Genomic DNA, 14,856 nt, shown 5'->3' with positions numbered 1-14,856 from the left:
ATTAGGGAGAGAAGTTGGTGGTCGCTATCTGTACAAAAAGTAAAGCAAAATCTCTTTAGAAGGGTGTGACGTTCCTCTGGTATTATCTGGACCAGTGATCTGCTAGGTCACTCCAGTCCTCAACTCTGGGAGCCAGCCTTACCCTGCTCTGCTGTGAGAACCCCCACAACCGGGCTGTTCACGCACAGCCTCTAGCATGTAAGCTGCTCCCAACTCCGTGAGTGAGCACTTTTCGCCAGCTGCTGCTTGGATTGTGCAACTGAATGACACTAGCCAATATCTCTGGTCCCAAACACAACCCTTGGAACCTCCGTCTTGCAGTGTCCAGTTATGCCCACTGGACGCTTCAAGCTTATATGACTTTGTCAATTTAACAAAGAAATTGATATGTACCAGGGTTGTTATGCCACGGGGAGAGTCTGACACGCTTCAAGCCAAATGCACTGCTTCAGGTAGAATAAACAAACAAATGTATTAACTACAAAAGATAGATTTTAAGTGATTATAAGTCAAAGCACAACAAGTTGGATTTGGTCAAATGAAATACAAGCACATATAAAGCCTTAATACAATGTTACAATATAGTACCAAACCTATTACAATATAACATACAGAACCCTTATATATATATATGTATAAGACAGCATTAAAACATTGCATATTAAAATACATGACTAAACATTCTATGAGTGGTGATCAGGCAATCATAGAATGGGTCGGGTAAAAATCCATTCAGATGCAGATATCCAACTTTATTTACAATCCTACACTGACATCCTCTGGATTTTAAAATGGTTCTATTTACTCTCCTTAAAATCTCTCTGATTTGTCTTATGGGTCCTTTTGTTCTGTCAAATGCTCCTCTGTCTGTTCCACATCCACGCTCCTGCTGGTCCTTTGCTCTGCTGTTCTTCTGCTTCGCTCACACACCCATACCCAAGCCTGTTAGTTCTCTGCCTTATATAAGATTTTTGATCCTTTCTGATCAGTTAAGGTTACCATATTTGAACATTCAAAAAAGAGGACACTCCGGGGGGGGGGATTTGCACGATTATCTACCAACTCGCGTTGTATGAATGTGTTATTATACTGCTATATATGCTGGGCGCTACATGTCGTCTATACTGAGTATATATAAGAAAAAGTGATATGGCCTCAAAAGTTAAAGTTAATTATTTAGAGTTTACTGTACTTCTTTATATGTAATGAGTCCTTTCCTTTCACCAGTTCTTCAGTTTTCTTTCTCCTCGTGTGCCCACACATACTTCTCTGTAGATCGCATTTTTCTCAGCAGTGGTTGATTGCTCTTTAAGAAGGCATGAAAGTCTTTACAAGAAGTTTGTCTGAAGTTGTACTGTACAAGTAAATTCCTTTCAGCGACTCAACATTCAAGTTGTTCCTTTCCTTTGTCCACTGACTGCATCAGTGAAAAAATTCACTCTACATGCATTGTGAGAAGGAATAGCAAAGAAGAACTGTGCAATCTTTAACAGTTCTGAATGACACTCAATGTTTTTGGATTTCTCAAAATATTTGGTCCACTTCTGGTGTGCTAGCACATTACTGAACTCTTCATCACTGTTGCAACTTTCCGTAAACTTCTTCAGGTTGCTGACCTGATCAAAACACGTCATCAATTTGCACTCTCTTATTGATCAGGTACTTGATACAAGGTTCCACATCACTCCAATTCGTTGTCTCACTCAGGGTAATTCTCGTGAAACAAGATAAGTCTTCCAGGGGTCTAAGCCACTTCTCCAAATATTCTAAGCATCTGCTGTACATATTATCTACTTCAGCACAGATTTTGTCACACTCTTCATCAATTTCTTCCATGCACTTTTGTGCCAGTAGTCCCTTAACTTTCAGGGACATAAAGTTGTGAGTCTTGCGTTCAAGAAGGATAGTGTGAACCAAGTTCAAACTTTTCAGCACTTCCACGACAGAATTGCTTTCCCTTTTGATTTCTGGGATGTAAGTTTGGAATACACTTATGAGTGAATGCATGTGCCAGAGGTAAATCTCACTTAATTCATACTCAGAAAATGTCTTAAGCACTGTGGGTGGTTTGTCCTGTGACAAAAAGAATGACTTCAAGGCCGGAAACATCTGTATCAGCCTTGTAATGCCTGGAAATAATGACAGCCATCATGTCTTGCTATGAGAAAGGAGCTTTCTGTATTCAGCATCAACAAACTCACAGTACTTCTTCAGCCGCTCAGTTCGGACAGTGTAGATGTGAAAGTACCGGTACATTTTAAAAATAATGTTCTCAATGTCAACGTTCATTCTTTCTGCTGCATGGTGAACACAGTTGTTCAAAATCTGTGCTGGGCAACCAACACCAATTAATGTTCTCTTCTGCAACAACTTCTTTAAGTTTGCAAACACATTCTTCCCATCTTCATCACGCTGGAGTCCTCCAAACACTGTATTGCAGTTGTCACCTGTAAATGCAATACAGTTCTCAAACAAATAATTTTTTTCAGGCGTTTCTTTTACATAATGAGCAATCGTGTCGGCAGTCTCATTAGGTGTGTTCTGGACCTCAGTCAATTTTGACTGCAAACCGCCATTCTTCCTGTCGATATACTGAATAATTACTGGAAATATTTTCACTGAACCGTGATTGCTTCCATCTGTAGCAACTCCACAGTAAGCTATGTCATTTTCTTCAAACGTTTTCAGAACACCATCAACAGAATGCGATGCAAGCACAGAAGTAACAATTGCATCTGTCTTGGTTTTAGCATTTGAAAATTTCTGTGCTACTTCAGAATCAGGGAATGTCTTCTTCAACAAGACAGATGTGCAATGCATTGACTTAAAGCGATCACGATGCTTAACGGTGTGAAATGCAAAAGCAGCCTCTGCTGCAGTAACAGCGTCCTCTGGTTCGCTGCCTGGTTTTACAAACTAATCTGTCAATTTTGTTGACGAGCTCTCTCCTAGAACTGCTTTTTTGTGCTTGTCTGAGTCCACCTGAGTTTGTAAATCATTAGCGCCTTTACTTTTCACAGAGACGTAAGTACCAGGTCTACATACCAAGAACTCAGCTTCCCACTCTTCTCCACCACTTTGGAAACATGGGAATTTCGTCTTTAGTTCTGCTGTGAATTTACACTTTCGTTTTTGCATTGGGTTTGGGGGTAGTAAAATAAAATATGAAATAAAGAGCTTTTGAGGAAGCACTATCACGCACGGTACGAACTCAGAAAAGACACTGAAATTGTTGACGTTGCACTATCACCACTATGGAGAAATGATCAGACCTGTCTGGAACCATAGGGCTAGGCGCCAACTTTCCCCGGTGCCGGTGGCTGCTTGCGCCCCTCCACCTCCGGCCCTGCTCCAACTCTCCCCCCTCCCTGCCCCATTGGACCCCTTTCCCAAATCCCGGCCTCGCCTCCTCCCCTGAGCGTGCCGCGTTTCCCCTCCTTTTCTCTCCCTCCCAGCCGCTTTGCGGCGCAAGCGCTGGGAGCTAGGAGGAAAAAGCGGGCACTCTCTTGAGTGATCAACATTCACTCTCTTTCTTGAATGATCAACTCTTCTTTGGGGAAAAATAATAATGGCAATAATGGTTTTTAGATATTTAAAAATTCCTCTCAGACGGCGATTTAAGAACCAAAAAGCCAGAGGTGTCTGGGAAAATATGGACGTATGGTAACCCTATGATCAGTTACTTTCTCAATGCTAGTTCCTCCCTGTGTGATATCTATTAAGCCAAGCAGCTTTACCTGTCATTTGAGCCAGACCTGACGGAGAACCTCCTCCTCACGTGACTGACCCCTCTCTTCAGGTATTTTGGAGTGAACTTAGCCTCACCCTGCTGAACTTTATTTCACTCCAGGTACCTTTCTGCTATTGATCAGTTCAGCCTGAGTCCTCCTTTTAATTTTTCTGATATAAAATTGTGGCCACCATTTTGGAAAACGCGCTCTAAACTATCACTATTTATTACTTATCAAAAGCCTTAAAACTGCATGTTTAGACATTATGATACTATCACCACTTTTGTTAAGCTAACTGGGGTAGGTGAATTTTATGTTTTCTGTCCCTCTCTGTGTGCTTTCAGCTGCATGGCTGGGTGCTGTTCTTGGTGCTGCTTTTCTTACAGAGCATAGAGCAGCTAAACACCTCTTGTATCAACAAGGGCCTTGAAGTTTGGAGAGTTCAGTCAAGGCAGTACAGAGGCAATTGCATAGATGATTATCAGTCAAAACTGAGTGATTATGCAATGTAATGCTCATTTATGAGACTGCTGACTCACGTTTGTTGAGCCAAACATAGTCAAGATGTTAAATGCCACCTTCCTCAAGTGTGAATACTTGGAATCCAGCACAAGGGTTGTCAAGAAAGTTTCAGATGTGGCTTCAGTGTGCTGCATCTTAAGCACTTCGTCCACTTGTAAATAAGTAAGCTCCAGCTGTAGTTTTGCTTTTTCAGCATCGGGAAAGGATGCTTTTGCTTGATCGCACCAAGTGCCATTTGCTTGTACCATGAATGGGTTCTTTACAAACAGGAAGATGTCTTCAACACTTTTAAATTTTTGGAACCTCTGCTGGAAATTTTGAAGAAGCCTGTTCAGAGATGATGCCATCTGATTCACGTCTGCAGTGTCCCGGCAGCTTAGCTGCATCGGGAAATGGATGGACTATAGCTTTCAAGTGTATCATAGAATCATAGAATATCAGGGTTGGAAGGGACCTCAGGAGATCATCTAGTCCAACCCCCTGCTCAAAGCAGGACCAATCCCCAACTAAATCATCCCAGCCAGGGCTTTGTCAAGCCTGACCTTAAAAACCTCAAAGGAAGGAGATTCCACCACCTCCCTAGGAAACACATTCCAGTGCTTCACCACCCTCCTAGTGAAAAAGTTTTTCCTAATATCCAACCTAAACCTCCCCCACTGCAACTTGAGACCATTACTCCTTGTTCTGTCATCTGCTACCACTGAGAACAGTCTAGATCCATCCTCTTTGGAACCCCCTTTCAGGTAGTTGAAAGCAGCTATCAAATCCCCCCTCATTCTTCTATTCCGCAGACTAAACAAACCAGTTCCCTCAGCCTCTCCTCATAAGTCATGTGTTCCAGTCCCTTAATCATTTTTGTTGTCCTCCATTGGACACTTTCCAATTTTTCCACATCCTCCTTGTAGTGTGGGCCCCAAAACTGGACACAGTACACAGATTTCTTTTGGCCCAATCCTCTAATTTGTCTAGGTCCCTCTGTATCCTATCCCTCCAGATGAGGCCTCACCAATGTTGAATAGAGGGGAATGATCATGTCCCTTGATCTGCTGGCACTGCCCCTACTTATACAGCCCAAAGTGCCGTTAGCTGTCTTCGCAACAAGGGCACACTGTCGACTCATACCCAGCTTCTCGTCCACTGTAACCCCTAGGTCCTTTTCTGCAGAACTGCTGCCTAGCCATTCGGTCCCTAGTCTGTAGCAGTGCATGGGATTCTTCCGTCCTAAGTGCGGGACTTTGCACTTGTCCTTGTTGAACCTCATCAAATTTCTTTTGGCCCAATCTTCTAAGTTGTCTAGGTCCCTCTGTATCCTATCCCTACCCTCCAGCATATCTACCACTCCTCCCAGTTTAGTGTCATCTGCAAACTTGCTGAGGGTGCAGTCCACGCCATCCTCCAGATCATTAATGAAGATATTGAACAAAACCAGCCCCAGGACCGACCCTTGGGGCATTCCGCTTGATAGCGGCTGCCAATTAGACCTGGAGCCATTGATCACTACCTGTTGAATCCGACGATCTAGCCAGCTTTCTATCCACCTTATAGTCCATTCATCCAGCCCATACTTCTTTAACTTGCTGGCAAGAATACTGTGGGAGACCGTGTCAAAAGTTTTGCTAAAGTCAAGTAATAACATGTCCACTGCTTTCCCCTCATCCACAGAGCCAGTAATCTCATCATAGAAGGCAATTAGATTAGTCAGGCATGACTTGCCCTTGGTGAATCCATGCTGACTGTTCCTGATCACTTTTCTTTCCTCTAAGTGCTTCAGAATTGATTCCTTGAGGACCTGCTCTATGATTTTTCCAGGGACTGAGGTGAAGCTGATTGGCCTGTAGTTCCCTGGATCCTCTTCCTTCTCTTTTTTAAAGATTGACACTACATTAGCCTTTTTCCAGTCGTCCGGGACGTGTCAAGGTTCCTTCCCCACTCTGAACTCTAGGGTACAGATGTGGGGACCTGCATGAAAAACCCCCTAAGCTTATTTTTACCAGCTTAGGTTAAAACTTCCCCAAGGTACAAACTATTTTACCTTTTGCCCTTGGACTTTATTGCTGCCACCACCAAGCGTCTAACAAATATATAACAGGGAAAGAGCCCACTTGGAAATGTCTTTCCCCCCAAAATCCTCCCAAACACTACACCCCCTTTCCTGGGGAAGGCTTGATAAAAATCCTCACCAATTTGCATAGGTGAACACAGACCCAAACCCTTGGATCTTAAGAACAATGAAAAAGCAATCAGGTTCTTAAAAGAAGAATTTTAATTGAAGAAAAAGTAAAAGAATCACCTCTGTAAAATCAGGATGGTAAATACCTTACAGGGTAATCAGATTCAAAACATAGAGAATCCCTCTAGGCAAAACCTTAAGTTACAAAAAGACACAAAAACAGGAATATACATTCCATTCAGCACAGCTTATTTTATCAGCCATTTAAACAAAACAGAATCTAACGCATATCTAACTATATAGCTTATTAGCCCTTTACAAGAGTTCTGACCTGCATTCCTGCTCTGGTCCCGGCAAAAGCAACACACAGACAGAGAGAACCCTTTGTTTCCCCCCACCCCCTCCAGCTTTGAAAGTATCTTGTCTCCTCATTGGTCATTTTGGTCAGGTGCCAGCGAGGTTATCGTAGCTTCTTAATCTTTTACAGGTGAAAGGGTTTTTCCTCTGGCCAGGAGGGATTTAAAGGTGTTTACCCTTCCCTTTATATTTATGACACGCCCCCCAAATCACAGATAGGGTGAAATGCTGGCTGTGATTTCTTCCTAGAGCTCTAGGAGAAAACAGAGTTAATAAGATACATGCACCTCTAAATATACTACGAAGTATATAAAGACTAACAATATTTTCCACATCTCAAGGACGATCTTAACCAGTTGATTCTGGGAAACTTTCACGGGAGAGTGCATCAGCCACTTCGTTAGAAGCTCCTGAGATGTGTTGGATGTCAAAATCAAAATCTTGGAGAGCTAAACTCCACCGAATAAGTTTTTTGTTATTTCCCGTGGCTGTATGAAGTCACTGTAGCGCAGCATGGTTGGTTTGCAGGTGGAAACACCATCCCCAAACATATGGGCATAGCTTTTCCAGAGCGTAGACAATGGCATAACATTCTTTTTCACTGACTGACCAGTTGCTTTCCCTCTCAGACAGCTTCTTGCTGAGAAACACTACAGGGTGGAATTCTTGATCCTATCCTTCCTGCATTAAAACTGCTCCCACGCCACGCTCGGACGCATATGTGGTTACTAGGAACGGTTTGTCAAAGTCTGGGGCCCTTAGTACAGGGTCAGACATGACTGTCTCTTTAAGCTGGTTAAAGGCCTTCTGATACTCTTCGGTCCACTGAACGGCATTTGGCTGTTTCTTTTTGGTTAGGTCTGTCAGTGGGGTGGCGATTTGGCTGTATTGCGGTACAAATCGCCTGTAATAACCGGCGAAGCCTAAGAAGGTTTGGACATGTTTCTTTGACTTTGGGACAGGCCACTTTTGGATAGCATCCACTTTGGCCTGAAGGGGGTTGATAGTTCCTTGACCCACCTGGTGTCCAAGGTAAGTCACTCTCTTTAGGCCTATTTGACACTTCTTAGCCTTAACAGTTAGTCCCGCCTCCCTTATGCACTCGAAGATTTTATGTAGTTGTTCCAGGTGTTCTGCCCAGGAATCCGAAAATATGGCCACATCGTCAAGGTAGGCGACTGCATGTTGTCCTAATCCCGCTAGGAGACCGTCTACAAGTCTTTGGAAGGTAGCGGGTGCATTCTGCAGCCCGAAAGGGAGTACATTAAATTCATACAGCCCGATGTGTGGTGAAGGCTGACCTTTCCTTGGCAGATTCATCTAGTGGTACCTGGTTAAGTTCAAGGTAGAGATGAACTGGGCCCGTCCCAGTTTCTCTAATAGTTCATCTGTGCGTGGCACTGAATAGTTGTCTGGGCGAGTTACAGCATTTAGCTTACCGTAGTCCACGCAAAAACATATCTCCCCATCTGGTTTGGGAACTAGAACCACTGGAGATGCCCATGCACTGCCAGAGGGGCGGATTACTTTTATTTGTAGCGTATCCTGGATCTCCTGTTCTATAGCAGTTTTAGCTTGAGGAGTCACCCGGTAAGGTTGGACTTTAATTGGGTGAGCATTACCTGTGTCAATGGAGTGGCATGCCCGTTCAGTCAGTCCTGGGGTGGCTGAGAACATCGGGGTGTAGCTAGTGCACAGCTCCTTGATCTGCTGTTGGTGCATATGCCCAAGGGTCATAGAGAGGTTCACCTCTTCCACGCCACCAGCACTTTGCCCTTCGTAGTAGACACCTTCAGGCCACTCATCGTCATCTCCTCCGTGGGCTGTAAACTGACAAACCTTTAATTCTCTGGAATAAAAGGGCTTTAGAGAATTAGTATGGTACACCTTAGGCTTTTGGTTGGAGGTGGGGAAGGCTATAATATAATTAACAGCTCCCAGGTGCTCCTGGACCATGAATGGCCCTTCCCACAACGCTTCCATTTTATGGGCTGAAGCGCCTTTAAGACCATGACCTGGTCCCCTACTTTGAAGGAACGCTCTCTGGCATGTTTATTATACCAGGCTTTTTGCTCTTTTTGAGCATCCTTTAGGTTTTCTTTAGCAAGGGCTAAAGAGGTTCGGAGGGTGTTTTGTAGGTTGGTTACAAAGTCCAAAATGTTAGTTCCTGGAGAAGGTGTAAACCCCTCCCATTGCTGCTTCACCAACTGTAATGGCCCCTTAACCTCGTGGCCATATACAAGTTCAAATGGTGAAAACCCTAAACTGGGATGTGATACAGCTCTGTAGGCAAAAAGCAAGTGCTGCAACACTAGGTCCCAATCATTGGAGTGCTCATTTACGAATTTACGTATCATGGCCCCCAAAGTCCCATTAAATTTCTCCACCAGGCCATTTGTTTGATGATGGTAAGGGGTGGCAACCAAGTGATTCACCCCATGAACTTCCCAAAGGCTTTCCATAGTTCCTGCCAGGAAATTAGTTCCTGCATCTGTGAGGATGTTGGAGGGCCAACCTCCCCTGTCAAAAATGTCTGCTAGGGCCTGGCACACACTTTTAGCCCTGGTGTTGCTTAGAGCTACTGCTTCCGGCCATTGGGTGGCAAAATCCATGGAAGTCAGTAAGTACTGCTTTCCTCTGGATGTCTTTTTCAGAAAAGGACCCAGAATATCCACAGCTACTCGCTGAAATGGAATCTCAATGATGGGGAGTGTCTGGAGAGGGGCTTTGATCTGGTTTTGGGGTTTTCCCACTCTTTGGCATACCTCATAAGACCGGACATAGGTAGAAACATCCTTGCCCATTCCCTTCCAGTGGAATGACCTCCCCAAACGGTCTTTGGTCCTGTTCACCTCAGCATGTCCACTAGGATGATCGTGGGTTAAGCTCAAGAGCTTGACCTGGTACTTAGTTGGAACTACCAACTGTCTCTGAGGATGCCAGTCTTCCTGGTGTCCACCAGAAAGAGTTTCCTTGTATAAAAGTCCTCTTTCTACAACAAACCTGGATCGATTAGAAGAGCTGAGAGGTGGTGGGTTGCTCCATGCCACCGTCCAAGCTCTCTGGAGGCGTTCATCTGCTTCCTGTTCAGTCTGGAACTGTTCCCTTGATGCTGGAGACATCAGTTCCTCATTGGATTGTGGACCTATGCTTGGTCCCTCTGGAAGCGATGTAGGGGATGGGGCTGTTTCCGTTGACTGTGAACCACTCTCCGCTGGTGCACTATGTTGGGGTGCAGGCTCCGGCTGAGCCTCTTGTGTAGGGTTATTGGCTGCTGCCAGTTCAGGTTTGGTGGGGCCCTCTGGTGTTGGGGTTGCAAGTACTGGATTCAGTGTTGGCAATGGGTCTGGTGCTGGTTGTTCTGCTGGTTCTGGTTCTGGGACTGGTTCCATCTGGGTCTCTGGGACTGGATCCACTACTGCTGTTCCATCACTTCTGACCGGGTTCTGGTAGAAGTTTCTGGAACAGAGCTAGGTGCGACGGCTTGCTTAGCCTGGCTGCGGGTGACCATTCCTACCCTCTTGGCGAGCTTCACATGATTGGCCAAGTCTTCCCCCAACAGCATGGGGATGGGATAATCATCATATACTGCAAAAGTCCACGTTCCTGGCCAGCTCTTGTACTGGACAGGCAACTTGGCTGTAGGCAAATTGAAAGAGTTGGACTTGAAGGGTTGAATTGTCACTTGGATCTCTGGGTCAGTTAAATTGGGGTCCAGTAAGGAAGCATGGATAGCCGACACTTGTGCTCCGGTGTCCCTCCATGTGGTGACCTTCTTCCCGCCCACACTCACAGTTTCCCTCCACTCCAAGGGTATCTGGGAGGTATCTGGGCCTGAGGACCTCGGGTGTGATTCCGGTGCAATGAACTGTAATCTGTTGGGGTTCTTGGGGCAGTTGGCCTTCACATGCCCCGGCTCGTTACATTTAAAACATCATCCAGCTGACGGGTCACTGGGGCGAGGTGGGTTGCTGAGGAACGGTGTGGCAGGATGATAAGGTGTCTGGAGTATTCCTTGGTGTGTAGTTGGGCCTTGGGCTGTCCCCGGTAGTATGGTGTGGTCTGAGGGTGTCCCATTTGGTATCCACTCCAACTGCAACCAGGGTCGTTCCTCTCTCCTCCCTCCACCCGTTTTGTTCTGGCTTGCCCCGCCTCTCTGGCGGTCTGGGACTGCTCGTATCGATCAGCATAAGAAGCAAGATTTTCTGCTGAGTCCATTTCCTTATCCCATAAACACTGTTTTATTTCCTCCTTGGACATATTCAGGAATTGCTCCTGAGCTATCAAATCACACATTCTGTCAAAGCTAGTGACACTGCTTCCTTGGACTCATTTATCTAACAGATCCTTCATCTGGATAAGATAAACCACATTACTTAGTCCAGGCCCTCTCTTAAGGGTTCGAAATTTTACTCTGTACGTTTCAGATGTAATTTGAAATTGCTTTAAAACCAAATCCTTGAACTTATTATAGTCAGAAGCCTCATCAATAGTCATCTTATTGAATATGTCCAGAGCTCTTCCAGTTAATTTTGCGACCAATGTGGTCATCTTGTGAGCTTCAGGAATTTTATGGAGAGTGCACAGTCTCTCAAAGGTGAGAAAATATTCAGCAATATCACTGGATTCATCATACTGTAGACATAGTCGCTCCCATTTGTGGATTGTTGGGGAAGGATTGTTAGGGTTATCCAGTAGATTCCGCTCAGCCCTTACCTTCTCCATTTCCAGTGCATGCTTCCTCTCTTTTTTCTTCTCCTCCAGTTCTTTTTCCCTTGCCTCCATAGCTCTCCTGTGGGCAGCCTTTAAGGCTTTTTCTGCCTCTTTCGCTGCCTCCAGTCTGGTTAACTCCAATTTGTGTTGTGCCTTGGTTTCTGTCATGTTAGCCTCTCTGTTTTTAACTAACTTCACACCCGAGAGTTAGAAATCAAACAAACAAACAAACAAAAAAACTTGGCTTGTCAAAAAAAAAATATATATATATAGGTTGTGCTGTAACCGGATACCTATGTTCTCTGATAATGATTGTCAGCCTACAGAAAAATCCTTAAAAAAAAACAAAAGAAACCCCTAACACCTTTGTCTTCAGGCAAATAGACAGAAAACCCCTCTAGTTGCTCTTAGCTAAAAAACAACTTCAGGTCTGTGAAGACTTGTGAATTTCCCTTCAGGAGGTTAACTATCCTGCCTTTAGGTAGAGAAAACTCCAGCTCACAAAAGACAATTCCCTTTTGTCTCTGCTCTGGCCCCCCAAGCAGAGACAAAAAAACCTCTAACTGCTTTCAGCTTAAAACCTGCTTTCGAGCAGCCCAAAGGAAAAAAACAATGTCCTTTTCTAAAATCTGTGCTTCTGGTTCAAAAAATCTCAAAATGATTTCAGGTTAATCCCACTGCTCTGACACCATGTCAAGGTTCCTTCCCCACTCTGAACTGTAGGGTACAGATGTGGGGACCTGCATGAAAAACTCCCTAAGCTTATTTTTACCAGCTTAGGTTAAAACTTCCCCAAGGTACAAACTATTTTACCTTTTACCCCTGGACTTTATTGCTGCCACCACCAAGCGTCTAACAAATATATAACAGGGAAAGAGCCCGCTTGGAAACGTCTTTTCCCCCCAAAATCCTCCCAAACACTACACCCCCTTTCCTGGGGAAGGCTTGATAAAAATCCTCACCAATTTGCATAGGTGAACACAGACCCAAACCCTTGGATCTTAAGAACAATGAAAAAGCAATCAGGTTCTTAAAAGAAGAATTTTAATTGAAGAAAAAGTAAAAGAATCACCTCTGTAAAATCAGGATGGTAAATACCTTACAGGGTAATCAGATTCAAAACATAGAGAATCCCTCTAGGCAAAACCTTAAGTTACAAAAAGACACAAAAACAGGAATATACATTCCATTCAGCACAGCTTATTTTATCAGCCATTTAAACAAAACAGAATCTAACGCATATCTAACTAGATTGCTTATTAGCCCTTTACAAGAGTTCTGACCTGCATTCCTGCTCTGGTCCCGGCAAAAGCAACACACAGACAGAGAGAACCCTTTGTTTCCCCCCGCCCCCTCCAGCTTTGAAAGTATCTTGTCTCCTCATTGGTCATTTTGGTCAGGTGCCAGCGAGGTTATCGTAGCTTCTTAATCTTTTACAGGTGAAAGATTACTCTGGCCAGGAGGGATTTAAAGGTGTTTACCCTTCCATTTATATTTATGACATCCCCCGATTGCCATGAGTTTTCAAAGACAATGGCCAATGGCTCTGCAGTCACATCCACCAACTCCTTTAGCACTCTCGGATGCAGCACATCTGGCCCCATGGACTTGTGCTAGTCCAGCTTTTCTAAATAGTCCTGAACCACTTCTTTCTCCACAGAGGGCTGGTCACCTCTTCCCCATGCTGTGCTGCCCAGTGCAGTAGTTTGCGAGCTGACCTTGTTTGTGAAGACAGAGGCAAAAAAAAAGCATTGAGTACATTAGCTTTTTCCACATCCTCTGTCACTAGGTTGCCTCCCTCATTCTGTAAGGGGCCCACACTTCCCTTGACTTTCTTCTTGTTGCTAACGTACCTGAAGAAACCCTTCTTGTTACTCTTAACATCTCTTGCTAGCTGCAACTCCAAGTGTGATTTCGCCTTCCTGATTTCACTCCTGCATGCCTGATTTATACTCCTCCCTGGTCATTTGTCCAAACTTCCACTTCTTGTATGCTTCTTTTTTGTGTTTAATATCAGCAAGGATTTCACTGTTAAGCCAAGCTGGTTGCCTGCCATATTTACTATTCTTTCTACATATCAGAATGTTTGTCCCTGTAACCTGAATAAGGATTCTTTAAAATACAGCTAGCTCTCCTGGACTCCTTTCCCCCTCATGTTATTCTCTGAGGGGATCCTGCCCATCAGTTCCCTGAGGGAGTCAAAGTCTGCTTTTCTGAAGTCCAGGGTCCGTATTCTGCTGCTCTCTTTTCTTCCTTGTCTCAGGATCCTGAACTCGACCATCTCATGGTCACTGCCACCCAGGTTCCCATCCACTTTTGCTTCCCCTACTAATTCTTCCCGGTTTGTGAGCAGCAGGTCAAGAAGAGCTCTGCCCCTAGTTGGTTCCTCCAGCACTTGCACCAGGAAATTGTCCCCTACACTTTCCAAAAACTTCTTGGATTGTCTGTGCATCACTGTGTTGCTCTCCCAGCAGATATCAGGGTGCTTGAAGTCTTCCATGAGAACCAGGGCCTGCGATCTAGTAACTTCCACTAGTTGCTGGAAGAAGGCCTCTTCCACCTCATCCCCCTGGTCTGGTGGTCTGTAGCAGACTCCCACCATGACATCACCCTTGTTGCTCACACTTCTAAACTTAATTCAGAGACACTCAGGTTTTTCTGCAGTTTCATACTGGAGCTCTGAGCAGTCATACTGCTCCCTTACATACAGTGCAACTTCCCCACTTTTTCTGCCATGTCTGTCCTTCCTGAACAGTTTATACCCATCCATGACACTACTCCAGTCATGTGAGTTATCCCACCAAGTCTTTGTTATTCCAATCATGTCATAATTCCTTGACTGTGTCAGGACTGTGTAAATGAGCCTATGAGCATACAGTGGAAAATAATTTTTTTAAAAAAGGAACATACTCTCAATTTTTTATTGGTGGAAACTGATGATAGTTCAAATTAAGTGCTTGCTCCTTGACAACCTCTGCAAATCACTTTTGAAGAGACTAATATAATGTCAAGGGTGATTAAACTTGTCAACTTCCTTTGGTCCAAGCGAGCACTGCAACACAAAGTTCAAAAGTTTTCTTTCAGAAGTATCGGCCAATTACGATGACCTGTGGGTTCATAATCACATCTGTTGTCTGAGCAGAGAGCAAGTACTAAGAAGGCTGTGGGAAATTTGAGTTCACTTGGAAGAATATCTACATAAACTTCCAGGGGAAAAGGCAGAATAGCTACATGTTTATGAGTGATGCCGCATGCATGAGCATCCTGGCTTTCCTTATTGATTTGACAGGCCACTTAAATGTTTTCAACTTAAAGCTACAGGGGTGAAATTGCAATGTAGTGGATCTCCACGGCAGTGTCACT

This window comes from Chelonia mydas, chromosome 2 (assembly GCF_015237465.2).
Source record: "Chelonia mydas isolate rCheMyd1 chromosome 2, rCheMyd1.pri.v2, whole genome shotgun sequence".
Classification (NCBI taxonomy): domain Eukaryota; kingdom Metazoa; phylum Chordata; order Testudines; family Cheloniidae; genus Chelonia; species Chelonia mydas.
This window is presented reverse-complemented; position numbering follows the sequence as displayed.